This window comes from Curcuma longa, chromosome 10 (genome assembly GCF_044706935.1).
Source record: "Curcuma longa cultivar G26 ecotype Majalengka, Jawa Barat chromosome 10, ITB_CL_G26_1.1, whole genome shotgun sequence".
In the NCBI taxonomy this organism is placed as follows: Eukaryota; Viridiplantae; Streptophyta; class Magnoliopsida; order Zingiberales; family Zingiberaceae; genus Curcuma; species Curcuma longa.
The window spans coordinates 4,149,649-4,168,182 of NC_133870.1; the positions used below are offsets into that span (position 1 = coordinate 4,149,649).

General features: G+C 36.5%; 1 pseudogene; it reads right to left on the minus strand.

Annotated features, from left to right (window-relative positions):
- Window positions 1–1,725: 1,725 nt before the first annotated feature.
- Window positions 1,726–4,096, minus strand: LOC141836184 (myricetin 3-O-glucosyl 1,2-rhamnoside 6'-O-caffeoyltransferase AT2-like; annotated as a pseudogene).
- Window positions 4,097–18,534: the final 14,438 nt, after the last annotated feature.

The window sequence follows — 18,534 nt, forward strand, 5'->3', positions numbered from 1 at the left end:
TTATCAGATAAACAAAACAAGACTCTTTTGTTGGTGAAGCCAAAAGAACAAGTTAGCCTCATATGGTAGTCTAAAAAGGGCTATCGGTTGAGGACTTTTTGTTGACCCAACCATTAACGCATCAACATCTTAAGATAGCAAAGCTCTACTTGGAGGCAATCTATAAAAAGGGACTAGAGGTTCGAGGCAGAAGCACAACAAAAAACAACAGACAAAATTATACTCTCATCATATGAGCTCTCGTTGTTTAATGCTTTAGCTTTCTCCTTGCTACAATTGTAATTGCTATTGTAAGGAGTTTCTTCACCTCCGACACTTTAGCGAAGAGGAGAGAAAGTCAATGGACTTCATGTGCATAGGACCATAAACGTAGCAGACCTAGAAGTTGTCAACCACGTTGAATCGAGGTGTCTCTTGGTATGTGTACTGTGGTTATGTGTTTAGTTATTTTTACCTACTAATATGTGTTTGTCCTTCCTGAAAACACAGCAAGAGAAAGAAGATTTTTATTTGCAAGTTCACTATTCACCCCTCCCCCTCTAGTGATCCTTGGATTCCAAGGGTTATCAACACCCTAACAAAGCGATCTTAAGCCATTGAACCACACAAACTTAGCCACGTCATATCAAGCTCCACAAACTTTATGTCTGTTATACCAAGTCCTTGCAGTTGGAACTGTTGACATCGCTAGAGGAGGATGAATAGTGATTCGCTTCGCTCGATCATTCTTGTGTGCTAGTCTACAATTGATTAGTATGCAACAAAAACAAATACAAGGAGCCAAAACACAAACACAAGAGATATGAGATTTTACGTGGTTTAGAATTTTCGATTGCTACTCTATGGCCTACCATCTTAGCAATAATTTCACTATCTTTTTGCTTGTCGAATACCTTTCCAAGATAAAGAAACCTCTTGCATTATCTGTTTTTTACAAGCAACACGAACAAGAAAACAAGAATAAAGATGAAAAATAAAATACAATGTAAACAATAATTTGTGCAAATGAATCTCGCTTTTGAATTGCCTCCTGTGGTTTGAAAATGTAACATCACTTGTCTCCAAAAACCCCAAGAATCGACCAACTATGACTCATTTCGACTTCTCCATTATTAAGTATCTGGTCAACTTTGATCTACTTGACTTTTCACTCTAGTCAACAAACATATTGATTGACTTTCAAATATCGGATCAACCTTGGTCCAATTACATATTGATCAAACATTGAAACTAAACTCGATCCAACTCGAGCTTGGTCAATTATTGATCAACATTGACTAGAGGTCGATTGCACCAACACTTGCACACATTAACACATAAATTAAAAATACATGCAAACCAAATTTAAATCCTTTGCCAAATTAATACATCAAACAATACTGTTGAACAAGACTATTTAGGGCTTGAATGAATGCACTAACATTAATATTCCATTTTGGAACATCTCATCGAGTCAATTCTAGAAGCAAGTATTAGTCATAAATGTGCCATGTTACAATGTCAAAAATAGTCATCACATTTTGCCATTGCTAAACAATATTATTATGACAATATACTCAAGGTAACTTACACAGATTGCAAAGATGTATATATGATACTTTATTATAGATTGAAAGTAAAACTAGTTGCAACAATCTTTGGTAGCTAGGATTGCAAAGATGTATATCCTTTATTATAGATTGAAAGTAAAACTAGTTGCGATCTTTGGTAGGAAATATCAATCAAATTTTCCATTATGAGATAATTTCGAACATAACATTAGCTACTCATTTACGCATTTGTTGATTTCATCAATAAACCTTTGCTCATGCTCCTTCGTGACTACTTTTCCTTCCAAACGCACACCGTCCTTAGGCAAAGGTTGCTTTAGAATGATGCCAGTAGGCAAAACAAAGTAATCTGTATTAGGAGAAATAGAGTTGGGTATTCCCCATCCATAATCTGTTTCATAGAACTCTATCCACCTCCAGTCTGTCAAAATCAAATCATTGTAGTTGTCTTGAAATCTTATATGGATCTCCCTTTAAGTTGCCTGAAGCCCATTCCTTGAACTTTGTTGGTAAACTTTCTTTAGCATCTTTAATGAACCTTGCTAATTCTGCAAGTGATGCCTTCATGATTTGCTCAGCAGTTGCTGTGATAGTTAAGGGATAGACACAATTTCCATAATAGCCAGCCTTTGGCAGTTGGAACAACAAATGACGAACATTAGCTGCAAAGGAGAGAGAGACATCTCCTATGGCATTGATTGCTTGTGTTCGACATTTCCATAGAGTTGCAGCGACGACCTCAAAGGTGGTGAATTGATTGGATGTCTCTTTTGCGATTTGTTCCTTCAATCTTTTGATGGTCTGAATTGAGAAATCATACATGAAATTCACAATGTGAAACTTGGCTGTGGGAAGTGAATTAAGTGACTTCGAGAGCATTGGAGGGCCGGGAATGGTCTCTCTATACCAGCAGATTGGATCGATAGAGGGATGAGTTTGGCCGCAAGCAATCTCGCCAATGACTTTTAAGAATTGTCCAACGCCTATGCCATCGAGCACCAAGTGATTGAATTTGAGTCCGACCATAAATCCACCGCATTGAAAATGGGTTACCTATGCTTGCACAATTTAATTAATTTACATTATTATTATTATTTGAATAAAAATTTATGATTATATATAAAAAGAAGTTTAAGAATATTAATTAGAAGAATTAATTCTAAATTGCTGAAAAGTAGTATAATTATTCAAAAACTATTTTTTTGCAATTGTATTACTTTACAACCAACAGACTGATTGATTTGGTATATTATTTATTTATTAAGATTTTTTGCAAGTAAAAGTATTAATGGACTTCTATGTGGATCATGGTGGTTTAGTATTGATATTTTGACCAATAGAAGATGATCAAAGTGTTTTAGCTAAAATATCTTAACGACTAATTCTTTGATATGGTTTTTTAGCTAGTGATTAAGATGATAATTAATATAAGACTGTCTATTAATGTACGTCCTTATATACTTTTATTTGACAATTAAAGGATCATCAAATAATTATCTAAGTGTTCTGATCATAATCTTTTAGTGATTAAATTTGATAAATTAAGATGATCCCACGTTGAAGTTAATTATACTATTAGGAATTAATTTGAGACCTCGTTGATTTTGACCACGGGAAAGTTATCAAATTAATCATCAAGGTATTTTAACTAAAACACTTAGTAAATTTTTATTAATTACCATTAGATTCGTACTCTCAAAAATTAATATTTGTATCCTTGTTTATTAATTTTGATTACTAGAAGGTTATCAAAATATTTTTAAAAGTTTGACGCCGGACAGAATAGTGATATATCCTGTAGACAGTATTGATTTCGTTGGTTCGATTGTAAATGTCGAAAATAATCTTTTAAAACCTATTGATTCATAATAATATTAGAAAATAAAAAAATAAATGACAATATCAAAAAATATTATTAAATCAAAAATTCTCCTAACATCAACTAATCAAAGTTTAAATAGATCTAAAATTTTAAAATGTAAAAGAAAAAAAATCCTAACAAAAATTAAAAAATCTTAACCGATTCAAAATCCAAATAATCTGACTTAAAATTATATATATATATTAACAAACCTGCATCATCAATATCATCTCCTCTGGGTTCAGGTGAGCAGGACAATTTGGAAGAAGCTCCTCCTCTTTCACGAGTGTGCGGTCCCAATCATTCAGGTTGCGATTTATCACCGCCGCCTCTACAAACCATACCCCCTCGCCATTACAGGCCACCTCCACGAGGTCACCGACGTCGGAGGAGACAAGACGACCTGCTACAGGGTAGTACGGGACAAGAGCCTTAGCCAAAGCTTCCCGGATGACCTTCGCCGGTTGTAATGGCACGTCATGATGATGGTGCTCACGGTTATTGTTTGGATACACGGAGATAAGCTCTACCATGAAGGACGACCCTATGGCGTGGTCGATGGAAGAGAGAGGAAGCGTGGTGCATGGCGTTGGCTCGCATGGTGCTACAAGCTCCTCCACAACCTTGGTCACCCAGGACGCCATGCTCATCTTCTACCTACCTGCACCCTCACTCTATATATAAATTTTTTTCTTGTGAGAATCGTGACAAATTCTTTTTTATGAATATATATATATGCATGTGATATATTTCATATTTTTGAGAATCATGTGATTAAAAAAAAAGTAATCTCAAGAAATATTTTAAAACCATGAGGTTTAGACCGCGCTGGGTTGTAGACAACATACATTCTTATAATATTACTAAAATTTTGGTGAAGATTATTAAAGTGTAATAGTTAATTTTTAAAACTAATTGTATTCAATTTATTTTGGGGAATTAATAGTGAGTTTGGTTTCGCTGTTTAGGTCTGATTTAATTTTGAGATGGTTGCGTTTTATTAGAGTTGAACCATACCATTGATGGTAATTAATTAGGACTTAATTGGAGTCCATGTTTAGTTTTAATGAATTCATTAGGTGAGCCTTAGGGTACAAATAAAGTGAGTTCAACTTGGACTCATTTAGACCAATTTAAGGTTCAATCAAATTTTGTTTGCAATAGAGTGGTTTTGTAGAACTTTTGGAGGATATAGAGTTATTTATTTTCTATCCATCCTTCCATTAATTGGCTAGCTCTATTCTTAAACTTCTTTTTTATAACCTTGCAACACTACTTGACTCCTTCGTCCATGTCTCTCACCCTCCCAGGTTGAGACATGGCGTCACCATATCGACCCTAGATTTAGTTCCCTCTTCTAACCCCTCTCTCGTTTTCCTATTTTGTTGCTCCTTTTTTGAATAGTACCTTTGTCACAAGGGATATTAATTAATAAGCAACTGACTTGCCTTCCACACCCCATTTGTGTGGTCTCCCATCCTCTTCTAATTTTTAAATTTAGAGAATTTATTAGGCTTCTTCCGTCAAAGGGTAATTTATTATTGTTAGTGCAATTGTACCTAATAGATTTCTATCTTGAATTTTGATATTTGGGTAAAAACTTTAAGTTAGGACTATTTTATATTTAATATGTGTATAAAAACATGCAAGACTTAGTTGATATATATATATATATATATATATAGCCTGCGGTCCTTATCCTGCGCTCCCTGTGCGCACCACCTGACCCATCGCCGCCGCTCCCGCTTCGCCGTCGGACCACCGCATCATGCCCGATGGACGCGTCGCTCGCCGGCGCACAGCCCGGCACCGGATTCCGGTCGGATAGTGGTCGGAATCCGGCGAATTCGACCGCGATTTGGTCGGAAATCGGCTGCCAATGCCGAGCGCCCGATTCCAGCCAAACGCGGTCGGAATCCGGCCAAATTTCGGTCGGAGACTGGCCGAGGAAGGACCGCCGGCCGCGATTAGGTCGGAAAATGATCGGCCGCCGGCGGTCCTTCCTCGGTCGGTCTCCGATCGAAATTTGGCCGGAAATCGACTGCGATTTGGCCGGAATTGGCTGCCAGTGCCGAGCGACCAATTCTGACCGAATTCGTTGGATTCCGACCATTTTTCGATCGAAATATGGCGCCGAGCTGCGCGTCCATCAAGTGTGATGCGACGGTCGACGATGATCGGATGACGATGTGGAAATGGCTGGAGCAGGGCTGGGTCGGGTGGGAGCGCACAGGAGCATACGAGAATGGACCGCAGGATAGCAAAACTTAGGGGTGTAAACGAGCCAAGCTGCTGCACGAGCTATTCGAGTCCTGGCTCGAAAAAAAAATCGTTCGATTAAGTTAACGAGCCGAGCTGCGCATCACGCCCGACGGTGATCGGACGGCGATATGGCAGCGGCTGGAGTAGGGCTGGGTCGGGTGGGAGCGCACATGAGCGCACGAGAATGGACCGCAAGATAGCAAAACCAAAATATATATATATATATATATATATATATATATATATATATATGGAGATTTGGTGTGGCTATGGTTGGAGATTAGTTTGACGGCTCGATGTTTGTTATAGATCTAAGAAGGATGGTTTGAGATATTCAAGGGACTTAGTTGAACCGAACAAGGCATAGGTGAAAAGTGAAGGATGACACATGGAGTAAGTTGAGAATTTGGTAGATCTGAGGGATAAATAACCTGACAAGAAAAGACCTCCTGAGGACTTAGTTGTATGGTAAAACTCTTAGGTAAATTGAGAAGTAAGAAATTTATATTTGGGAGAGGGTAGTCTTCAACTTATGGGAAGACATGACCATTAGGATGAAGAAACTTATATTTGGGAGAGGATAGTACTCTTCAACTTAAGGGAAGACTCAACCATTAGGATGGTTGTGATCGACGATTCAATCAATAGAAAGTGACTTTTAGTCAATTGGTAGTTGGGTGATTAAGTAGTCGATGAACATATTATTTAATTTTATTTACAGTTAAGTCAATTGAATAATCGACTAATCTAGAGTCATCCGATTGATGATGTATTTCAATTGATTGATGGTAGTTGAGTTTTATCTAATCTTCTTTGATCTTGCCTAATAGCTCTATATCATTCTAAATTTAGGGTCATGTAGTAGCTTTAGACTTCCATCGTATCATAAAATATATTAATTACAAAGTTAAATTTTTTTTCTAGCACATGGTATCAATCAAAGTTATAAAGTTGTCTTTTGCTCTTTAAATATTTTAAAATTCAAGTAATTAAATTATAATTTCTCATATAATAAGTTTAGCCAAGTATTAATGTTTTTATGAATAGTAACAACTTTAGTGCTCTTCCCGAAGATTTAATTATTTTGCATAGCTTATTCTATATAGCACAATATAATCACAAAATTTCGATTCTTTCCGTCCTATTGCTTTTCCATTGGATATTAGATATCTTTTAAAACTTTATCAAATCTTATTTATTACTCTATTTCCCCTTCAATTGGAATTTAACGTTAGCTATAAATTCCTCTTTAATAATTTATAGCTAGCATTAAAAAAATTTTGAAGAAAAAGAGAAGTATTGTATAAAATTTATAGAATAATAAATATTATGATTATGAAAGAGAAAGAGAAAGACTTGACTTTAATGGACAAGTGAAACGTCTTTTTGAAGTGTTAACCGAGTTTAATCGAATTGAATCGAATCGAATCGAATCAAATTATTTAAAATTAAATTAAATCGAATCGAATTAAATTTTTTAACTAATTAAACTAATTAAATTTTTAAATAAAAATCAAATAAATTGAATCGATAAAATATCAATTAATTCAGTCATAAACTATCAAATTAATTAAAATAACTAATATTTTAAATATGATAGAAAATTTATCAATTAGTTAGAAATTTATAAATCACTTATTTAAAAATTTATTGATTATTTTTTTATTTTGATTAATTTGATTTATTAAAAAAATTTTAAATCGAAATCAAATTAAATTAATCAACTTTTTTTGAAAAAAATAAAACTTTTAAAATAATTAAATTGAATTTTTAAATTCAATAGATTTATTCGATTTAATTAAACTTTTAATCATTTGAATAGTAACAACTTCAGTGCTCTTCCAGAAGATTTAATTTTTAATTTGAATAGCGTGTTCTATATAGCACAATACAACCACAGAATTTCGATTTTTTTTCCTCCGATTGCTTTTCCACTATGTTGAATATTAGATATCGTTTAAAACTTTATCAAGTCTTATTTATTATTCTATTTTCCCTTCAATTGGCATTTAATGTTAGCTATAAATTACTCTTTAATAATTTATAACTAGCATTAAGCAATTTTTAAAGGAAAAAAGAAGAAGCTTCATCTATCAAATTTGTACAATAATAAATATTAGGCTTACGAAAGAGAAAGACTTTACCTAATGGACAAGTGAAATGCCTTTAATAAAAAGTTAAAATGAAATATTCTTTTACAATTTAATAAGAAAATTACTTTCTTTAATTAGTTTTTATTATAATTAGAAGATTTAAATTAGTCTCGTTAATGATGCAATATTTATTTTTTTAAAATCTTGAACCATACTTTTTATTCTTTTAGTTAATCCAAATATTTGAGCTTCACTTCACTAATCTAAATGGATAATTACTTTTAATGTTGACGATCTCCACTGCTTGCCCTACTTCTGCTTTCCACAATCATGGGGCATCTATATATCGCCTTCAGACTTGGCTTCTCTACCATGGGTGCAGCCTCCTCATCGGCGTGGCCACCTACATCGACGATGGATTTGTCGCTTTTTCACCATCCAACGACTATTCATCGGAGAGCAACGACACAAAGACCACATTTGGAAGCTTCTATCAGCACAAGATCAAGATCGACACCTTGTACCCCTTGGACGACGCATGTGCTACATTCTTTATGAAGGAATTAATCAATATAGGATCCATAGATAAATCTAATCAATTGGGTAATTTTCATCATATCCCTCTAAATGAATGATTAGTGATTGTGATTTAGAAACTGTGTAAATTTGGCTAGATTATTAGCTCGTGATATAGTTTTGGCCTATCCATGTAGGAGATCATTGTACGCTATCTATGCAATTGTACGTTTACACTCCACACATTAAATTTTGATCTAGAGTGTTGTTAATGAGCAACTCTTAATTTTGAATTACTAATCATTTTGCTACACAATAAACCTTTAATCTAGGGCATAGATGGAGAGATAAGTAATGGTTTCAAAGTAAAAAAAAAAAGTATATATTAAGGTTGTCCATTCTAGAAGCTTATGAAAAAAAGACCTACTTGTTTAAACTCATTAAGACTCCCTTTAGGGAGAATCCTTTTTCTTCTTTTCTTCCCCTTGATTCTTGAAATTTAATGAGCAACACTTAATTTTGAATTTCTAATCTTGCTACACGATGTACCTTTAATCTATAGCATATATGGAGAGATAAGTAATGTTTTCAAAGTAGAAAAGTATATATTAAAGTTGTCAATTCTAGAAGCTTATGAAAAACTTTAGGGTGAGTCTTTTTTCTTCTTTTCTTCCCTTTGATTCTTGAAAGTTATTGTTTCTTCATCAGGGAAAGAGTAGGAATAAAAAAATAAATCTTACATTAATGATCGAAATCCATCCTCTTGCTCCCTGATGAAGATTCCACAGCTTTAATGTAAGATATATGACCCGGCATGCTCTTGCCGTACCAAATCAAATACATGCTTTTATTCTTTCAAGAAACCTCTTGCATTATCTGTTTTTTACAAGCAACACTAACAAGAAAATAAGAATAAAGATAAAAAATAAAATACAATGTAAACAATAATTGTGCAAATGAATCTCGCTTTTGAATTGCCTCCTGTGGTTTGAAAATGCACTATCACTTGTCTCCAAAAGTCCGAACCGATCAACTGTGATCCATTTGGACTTCTTCACTATCAAGTATTTGATCAATTTTGATTTACTTAACTCTTCACTTTAGTCAACAAACATATTGATTGACTTTCAAATATCGGATCAACCTTGATCTACTTGACGTCTTATTCATCCAACTAATATATTGATCAAACATTAAAATTAAACTTGAGTTAACTTAAGCTTGGTCAACTGAGCTTGATCAACCTGATCAACCTTGACTAGAGGTCGATTGCATCAACACTTGCACACATTAACACATACATTAAAAATGTTAAAACCGATAGAATCAAAATATCTTCACAATGGTATGATATTGTCCATTTTGAGCCTAAGCCCTCATGACTTTGTTCTTGGGCTCTCCCCAAAAAGCTTCATGTCAATGGAGATACTTTCCATCCTTTTAAACTTATGATCTTTTCTATATGCACGTTTAGTTTTAATGAGTTCACTAGGTGAGCCTTAGGGTTACAAATAAAGTGAGTTCAACTTGGACTTATTTAGGCCAATTTAAGGTTCAATCAAATTTTATTTGTAATAGAGTGGATTTGTAGAAGTTTTGGAGGATATAGAGTTATTTATTTTCTTTCCATCCTTCCATTAATTAGCTAGCTTTATTCTTAAATATCTTTTTTTTTTAACCTTGCAACACCACTTGACTTCTTCGTGCACATCGGCTACCTATCCTCTATCCCTTGATAAACTTGTTGGAAAATAGATCGAGGCTAGTGCTCGAAGACAAGATCACTCTAGGCTCCAAATCGTGTTTGAAACACTTTCCTTAAGACTTTATTTGGTCTATATATTGTGCAACACAAAGACCAAATATCCTTTAGGATTAGATGAAGCTAATTGTCTTTACTTTACACTAAGTAAGACAATTCACAAAACAAGGGAAAGAAGAGCAAGAGAGTATATTTGTTTTCCATCCAACTTAGCCCTTTTATAGAGATTACAATGACATTAAAATGGCTAAGGGTTGTGACTTTTCCCAAATGTCATTACTTTTTCCAAAAGTCACAACTTTTCTCAAAGGTAGCAACTATTCCTTTGAATTTTATTTTCAATTATTAAAATATCCAACAAAACTTATGTCTCTCTCCTATCTAGTTTTGTTCATTCTCTTAGTCTCTCATCCTCCCGCCCGGTCTTTGTTTTAAGCCACCCTCCTAAATTGAGACATGGAGTCACCATATCGACCCTTAATTTAGTTCCCTCGTCTAAGCCCTCTCTTGCTTTCCTATTTTGTTGCTCCTTTTTTTAGTAGTACCCATATCACAAGGGGCATTAATTAATAAGCAACTAACCTTCCTTCCTCTCTTTGACACCCCATTTAAGTGGTCTCCCATCCTCTTCTAATTTTTAAATTTAGAGAAAATTTATTGGGCTACTTAGTCAGAAGGTAATTTATTATTGTCAATGCAATTGTATCCTAAGAATCGAGTTCTATCTTGGATTTTGATAGTTGGATAAAAACTTTAAGTTAGGAATATTTTATATTTAATATGTATATAAAATAATGCAAGACTTAATTAGTTGATATATATATATATATATATATATATATATATATATATATATATATATATATATATATATATATATATATATATATATATATTCTGCGTGACCCGCACTGCGTGACTCCGTGTGTGGCACAGCCGACCCATCACCATTGCCGCCGCCCTCGCCACGTCGTCCGGCCACCGCCAACCGCAGTCCCGGGACCGATCGACGCACCACTCGCCGGCACTTCAGTCGGCGTCGGATTTCGATCGGATTGTGGTAGGAATCCGGCGCAATTTGGCCGGAACGTGACCGGCAGTGGCACGCGTCGTTTTCGACCAAATCGTGGTCAAATTCTAATCAAATCACGGTCGAAGACAGGCCAGGGAAGGGCCGGTGTGTGACGGTGGTCCTTCCTCGGCCGATCTCCGACCGCGATCTGGTCGAAAATCGGCGGGTGCCACTATCGGCCGCGTTTTCGATCAAATTGAGTTGAATTCCGGCTAGAATCCGATATTGGCCGACGCACTGACAAGAGGCGCGTCGATCGGGCATATATATATATATATATATATATATATATATATATATATATATATATATATATTTGGTGTGGTTAAGGTTAGAGATGTTGGAAATGTGAATGGAAACAAGAAAATGGAAGGATGAAGAAGACCTTCATATGGAGGAGTTTTATCCCACATTGGTAGTTGATGGGCAACTTGGTTGATTTATAATTTATCACAAGCATTAATGTTGTGAACAAATGCATGAGGAGAGGCTCTCTCTCACGCGTGGGTGAGCAGAGGGGTGCAAATCCAGGGCTCGGATTGTACTAATCGCAAGGCGATTCGTGTGCAAGCGCGACTTGTCGAATGTACGATCGGTCAGGGCATAATTTGCTCGAGCAGATCAACCAACATTTTATCATCCCATTCCATTTTTTGTAAATGGGCGAGTTAATTACCTGGCGTTAAAACGACTGAGTGTTATTACAGATATTTCAAATCAAGCCATTAATCTATTAATTACACCATTAATAGGATATTAATGGGAGATATGTTATAAAAGAGGAAGCGATGGGAGACCACAGACTAAGTGTTCTCGATCCCTGCCTTCCCTTTCCTCTACTTCCTCTCTCTGGTGATAGCCTTTGAGTGTAATCAGTTCGATGAGAATGATCTATGCTTGATTATTTTGTCGGTCTTGTCGTGAATCCTGGGAAATAGTCGTCCATCACCTTCAAAAGCACTTAAGAGGATACAAATTTGTTTTAAGGACACTATGGAAACCACAGGCCTCGACATCGAGTAGTGCTCCGAATCATCCGAGTACTGCTAAGCACTTCTCCGACTCTGTCGAGTAACGCTGAGTACTTTTCTTCTTTGTCCAAGTACTGCTCTAACTCAGCCCAGTACAGCGCCGACATGTCCGAGTTCCACCGAGTACTCTTCTGCTTCGTCCGAGCATCGTCGAGTTCTACACCAACTCGGCCAAGTACCGCCGAGTACTCTTCATCCTCGTCTGAGCATCTCTGAGTACTGCACCAACTCGACTGAGTACCGCCAAATACTCTTCTACTTCGTCCGAGCATCGTCGAGTTCTGCACCAACTCGACAAAGTACCATCGAATACTCTTTTGCCTCATCCGAGCATCTCTGAGTACTGCTCTAACTCGTCTGAATACCACGTACAAGTACCGCACTATACTGCTCAAGCATAGAAACCCGAATGCGCCCGCGTCTGAGTCCTTTCGACGTCGCGGAAAGAGCTATTGGAAGTCATTGCTACATATTTTCCCTTAGAAGGAAGCTAAATTTTACAACAATTCTTAAAACAGATTCGTATATGTTGCGATGGCGGTGGACCAAATTGAGATGATGGTAGCAGAGCCTACTACTCAACAGGTACAGGTAACAACTCCTACTGTAATGATTAGGTCAACCCCAATCAATCATGCTAACAATCCAGAGAAATTCATAAGATTGAATTTCAAGAGGTGGCAACAGAAAATGTTTTTCTACTCGACCACTCTTAATTTGGCTAGGTTCTTGCAGAAGAACCACCCAAGGTACCTGAGGGTACTTTGGATGACGAAACCTTCAATGTTGTGAAGGCTTGGAAACACTTAGAGTTTCTTTTGTAGAAACCATATCCTCGACTGTTTGGCAAATGCGTTGTATAATGTATACTGCACAAAGAAGTCGGCTAAGGAATTATGGGAATCCTTAGATCAGAAATACAGAACACAGGATGCGAGGGCCAAGAAATTTGTTGTTGGTCGATTCCTGAACTTTAAAATGGTGGACTCCATGACGGTGATCAGCCAAGTCCAAGAACTTCAGGTGATCCTGCATGAGATTCACTCAGAAGGCATGATGCTGAGTGAGACCTTCCAGGTAGCAGCGATCATAGAGAAGCTCTCTCCCGACTGGAAGGACTTCAAGAATTATTTGAAGCACAAAAGAAAGGAGATTAATATCGAGGAGCTCATCGTCCAACTCCAAATAGAGGAAGACAATAGGAGCTGCAACAAATGATCATTCACTTAATCAGTGGAAAAGGCCAATGTTGTTGAACATGGTGAGGCTCAAAACGGAAGAAGTCGAAGTCTTCCAAGATGGAGCCTACCTTGAATGTCAATACTTGACTAGGAATAGTTTAGTGTAGTGTTCTCTATATCATCTCACTATCGATTCAACCAATCGATTGATATAGATACGAACCTACTACACAAGGACGCTATTATACTTAGTTTATTTGGCACTAATACAAGTAAGTATAATACCACAAAAGTAATACCTTTATAAATAAATAGAATATGATACATTGAGTCCATACATCAATCATCACATGATTGGCTCTAGGGCTCTCACTAACAAAGACAATCGTCGCTCTGGAAATGTGGCATAGCCATGTCTGTGGGGCACGACCATGCACTGACTAGGTGCTGGAGCTAGACCTGCCCACGCGCTGGGTCCAGCCCGGACCCGGCCCGGACCCGGACAGGGTCAACGGGGCCGGTTGGCCCGTTGACCCGGTTAGCCGGGCTAAAACCGTAACCGGCCCGGCAGCTTGCCGGGCCGGTTAAGGTTCAAGGCCTATTGAACCGGCGCTTCAGCCGGTTAACCGGCGGTTTGAACCGCCGGTTCAAGCTTTTGAATTTTTTTTTATGGTATAGCCGTTGGAACCGGCGGTTCCAACGGCTCTGAACCGCTGGTTAACCGGCGGTTAATCGGCGGTTTGGAGCCGTTGGAGGCTTTTTTTTTTGATTTTTTTTCAACGGATGAGATCATTTGACCGTTTTTTGATCAATGGCTATGATTTAGTGTCCGTTATGATCCAAATTCTATAAATAGGGAGCTCATTTCATCATTTTTCACACACTTCTCTACTCTCTAACTCTCATTCTTAATTTCGTAAGTTCGCGTTCATTCGTTTCCGAGCTCCGACTCCGTCTTTCGACTACAATGGAAGGAGGCCGCGGTGGAAGTTCTTCACATCGATCACGGAGGGGGAAAGAAATAGCACACGAGGATCCCATCATCCAATCCACCGACGATGAGATCGAGGCCGCCCAACACCTTCCGACGCCCAAAACACAAGGAAGTAATGATGCAATTACTTCTAAGGTTCGGGATCCTCCTCCTCTTAAATCTACTATTTTTACAAAACATTTTGAGAAAGTCACTCTTCCGTCGGGAGAAATGCGTGCAAAATGCAAGCATTGTAATGCTTCCTACAAATTCCAAGCCGGCGGCGGCTATGGGTCGTTAAAACGACATGTAGAAACGAAGCACCCGACAGAATATGGACTTGACTTAACTCAAACACAATTATCTAGATTTTCTACCGGTAGTAGTACTGATTCTGGTTTATTTTTATATTCTGATAATAAATTAAGAGAATCATTAGCTAAATTTGTTTCCGTAGAACATTTGTCTTTTAGTTTTGGATCTAAATGTACTTTTGAAGATTTTTGTAAAGAATTCCTTAATCCTAGTGCTAAACGTGTTCCTAGGACTACTCTTACCCGTACAATTAAAAAATTAGTAAAACAAGGAAAAAAGAATTTAATTGATGAATTTAGTATATTAAATAATAAAGTTTCTTTATGTGCCGATATTTGGAGTGATCATTGGCAAACTCATTCCTATATGGGTGTGACTTGCCATTGGATTGATAGTTCTTGGATCCTCCAAAAATAGTTAATAGCTTATAGAGTTTTTGATGAATCACATTCTGCTCATAATATTACACAGTTATTAAGTTTAATTTTAGAAGAATATGGATTAACTCATAAAATATTTTCAATATCATTAGATAATGCTAGTTCTAATACCGCTTCTATAGACGAATTAAAATGTATTTGTCAACCTGTTATTGCTGGTTTATTTTTTCATATTCGTTGTGTTTGCCATGTTTTAAATTTATGTGTTCAAGATGGATTAAGGCTTTTAGAAAATTATATTAAACCAATTAGAATAGCAATTTCTTATTTATGGTCTCATCCATCTATGATGAAACAATGAGGTAGATTTTGTAGAGCTAATGGAATGAGACCTAAAAAATTTCCACGTGATGTACCAACACGTTGGAATTCTACATATCAATTATTACAAGATTCATTTCAATATAAAGATTTATTATGTTTATTTTTTGCAGAAAATAGTAATACTAATATATATTTATTTTCACAACAATGGAATATTTGTAGTAGCATTTGTGAAATTTTAAAAGTTTTTAATGATGCAACCGAACAACTTTCCGGTGTTTATTATCCTACTGCTCATTTAGTTTTAGTGAATTTTTGTAGTATAGTATTAATTTTAATGAACATATTAATAATGAAGCTTTAACTTCTTGTATAGTAGCTATGAAAACAAAATGGGAAAAATATTTTTATTTAATTCCTGAACTTTATTTAGTTGCATTTGCTTTAGATCCTAGATTTAAATTAGAAGTTTTACAAGAAATGCTTACTTTATATTATGATGCTTTAATTCCTGTTAAAGATTCTTCTTCTCCTAATCCTGCTAATATTATATATATTATTAGAAATTATTTATCTGATATTTATAATCAATATTATGTTAAATATGGAACACAAACTAATATTTCTGAAACACAACAACAAGCTACTAATGTTAATTTAAAACTTTCAAAAGCACAACTTTTATTAAAAGAACGGACGAAACGTCCACGAGGATCCTCAAGTTCCACACAGGAACTTGAGAATTATTTTACCACTTCTTTTGATTTTAATGAAGCAGACAGCGAAGATTTCGATATTTTGAAGTGGTGGTCACAGAAGGCTTCAAGTTTTCCCGTTCTCTCGGTAATTGCCAAAGAAATTTTAGCATGTCCAGTGTCAACTGTTGCTGTGGAGCAGACATTCAGTGCCGGCGACAACATATTAGATGAACGACGATCAACTATGTCTCCCGACTCATTGGAAGCCCAAGCACTACTCGACGATTGGACCAGAGTCGAGAAGAGAATCCAAGGAATGCAACTTTCAGAAGACGAAGCCGAAGAATTTGATACGGAAGGAACGAATACGACGGGAGGAACGGGAGGAAATGGAAGTGAGTGAATGAGTGATGTAAAAGGGTAAAAATGTAAAAGAACTACGTGGGCTTTGATTCCCCTATACCCTAAGGGGATACGTAGGCAACTTAATAAGTGCAAGACCTTTTTCAATAAATTTTAAATTTTAAATTTAATAAATTTTAAATTTTAATTTTTTTAATATAATAATCTCGAACCGTCATGAACCGTGGCGAACCGTGAATCGAACCGTGAACCGGCAGTTCCGAACCGTGAACCGTAACCGTCTTGGGCGGTTAAGGTTAAGGGTCGACCTCCCACGAACCGTCGAACCGGCGGTTCCGAACCGTGGTCGGGTCTAGCTGGAGCGAAGGCACAGCAGTGCCTATTTGACATGATCCTTGGCAGCTGCTCCTCTGTTGTGAAGACACGGCCGTGCCTGGTGGGCACGGCCAGGGGCTGGTTCTACCTGTGAAGAAGCAAGGCCATGCCCTGTGGGGCACGGTTCCTAGAGGAGTGAGACACGGTCGTGCCTGGGAGGCATGACCCTGTCTAGCCTTATCTTTAATTGCATCTCTGTTAGCCTTTTCACTCCATTTCTATCCTGCAAATACATAAAAATACGAACAGATCTCCGAACTAGGAAAAGGAGAAAATCATGCCTAATGCATAGATAAAGGATGCAATGAATGTAGGAAATAGCGTGAAATACAGAAAGATGTACGATTAAAGCATAAGAAACATATGTATACCCTACGCACATCAAGCGTCCAATCTGGTGGTCTAATAATAGGAGGTGTGATAAGAGCCTCCCTTAAACTTTGAAAAGCCTCCTTACATTGTTCATCAAAATAAAACCCCACATCCTTTTGTAAAAGTCTAAACAATGGAAGAGCAATCTTACTACAGTCTCTAATAAATCTCCTATAGAACTCTACATGACCAAGAAAAACATGAACATATCGTACGCATATAGGGTAAAATAAAGAAGACATAACACTTACTTTGTAGGATCTACCTCAATACCTCTCCTAGAGACTATATGGTTCTTTAACCAAAATTGTAGGATCAATTGAGGAGGAACTTGGTTTTGAACTTGGTCCACAATTAGATGCTGTAAAGTCTAGGATCAACCAAAATGGATGGCACATGTATAATGAGTAATTGAATAAATCTTTGAAAGGTAAAGTGAGTATGTATCAATGAGCAGAATTTCAAAACTCTAGTTCACATTTGGTTCATAGAATTGAAAAGCACACGGAAATAAAAAGGAGGACAGAAGAAAATATTTAGAAAGTGTGGCAAGGTTCATTGATTGACATTTATTTGTACCCATGTCTACCACTTGTTTTCCTTAAAGTTTCTTTTCTTATCTTTTCCTTTCTAAATTTCTACTTCATTGTCTCAGTTCATTGTTCTCTTACATCTTCAATAAGTCTTAATAGGTGTGGATTCCAAATCAAGAATGGTGGTAGAGAGTAAAAAACAAACAAGCTTATGGTAGTGCATGAGACATGAGTAGCTTGAGTGAGCTCTACCTTGATCAAGAATTAGAATTTAGGATGAGATCCACTAAAAATTACCTTGTGAGAATCAGTGTGCTACATTCATCTCAATTAGTCATGAAGGATGAAATTTACTATGTGGTGAACCAAAAATAAGAGTCTAGTTTATGAGTGCTTAGGTTTTTGAGACTTGACAACCCTAGATAATTTTCTTTCAATTGTTTTTAAGTATGATTGAGAACGATCTAGGGGGTACGATATTAGTTGATTTTCTTAGCTTTACTTGTTAACTTGAGCGAGACGCAAAAGAGTAAGTGTGGGGGATTTGATAAGCTATAATTTGATGTAAAATTGTGGATTCATGTTGGGCTTCTTTTGTGAAATTACATGTTGTAAAGTCCAAATCAGGGTTGCTTTGGGTTGAAAAATGAGCTACTGGAAATTTTTCAGGAATTTCTAGTTTTTGAGTGCTTGAAGTTGAAGTAGTCTTTCCACTCCTTAGAGTTATTGCACTAACGTTCCCTTTAGGATTTGAAATTATTTGAGAAGACAATTGACTTGATCCTTGAGCTTGCATTTGATTCATACCACTTGCAAGTTGCCCAATTTGTCTCTCAATATTTTGTAATGTGGAATCATTCTTTTATTGACTTT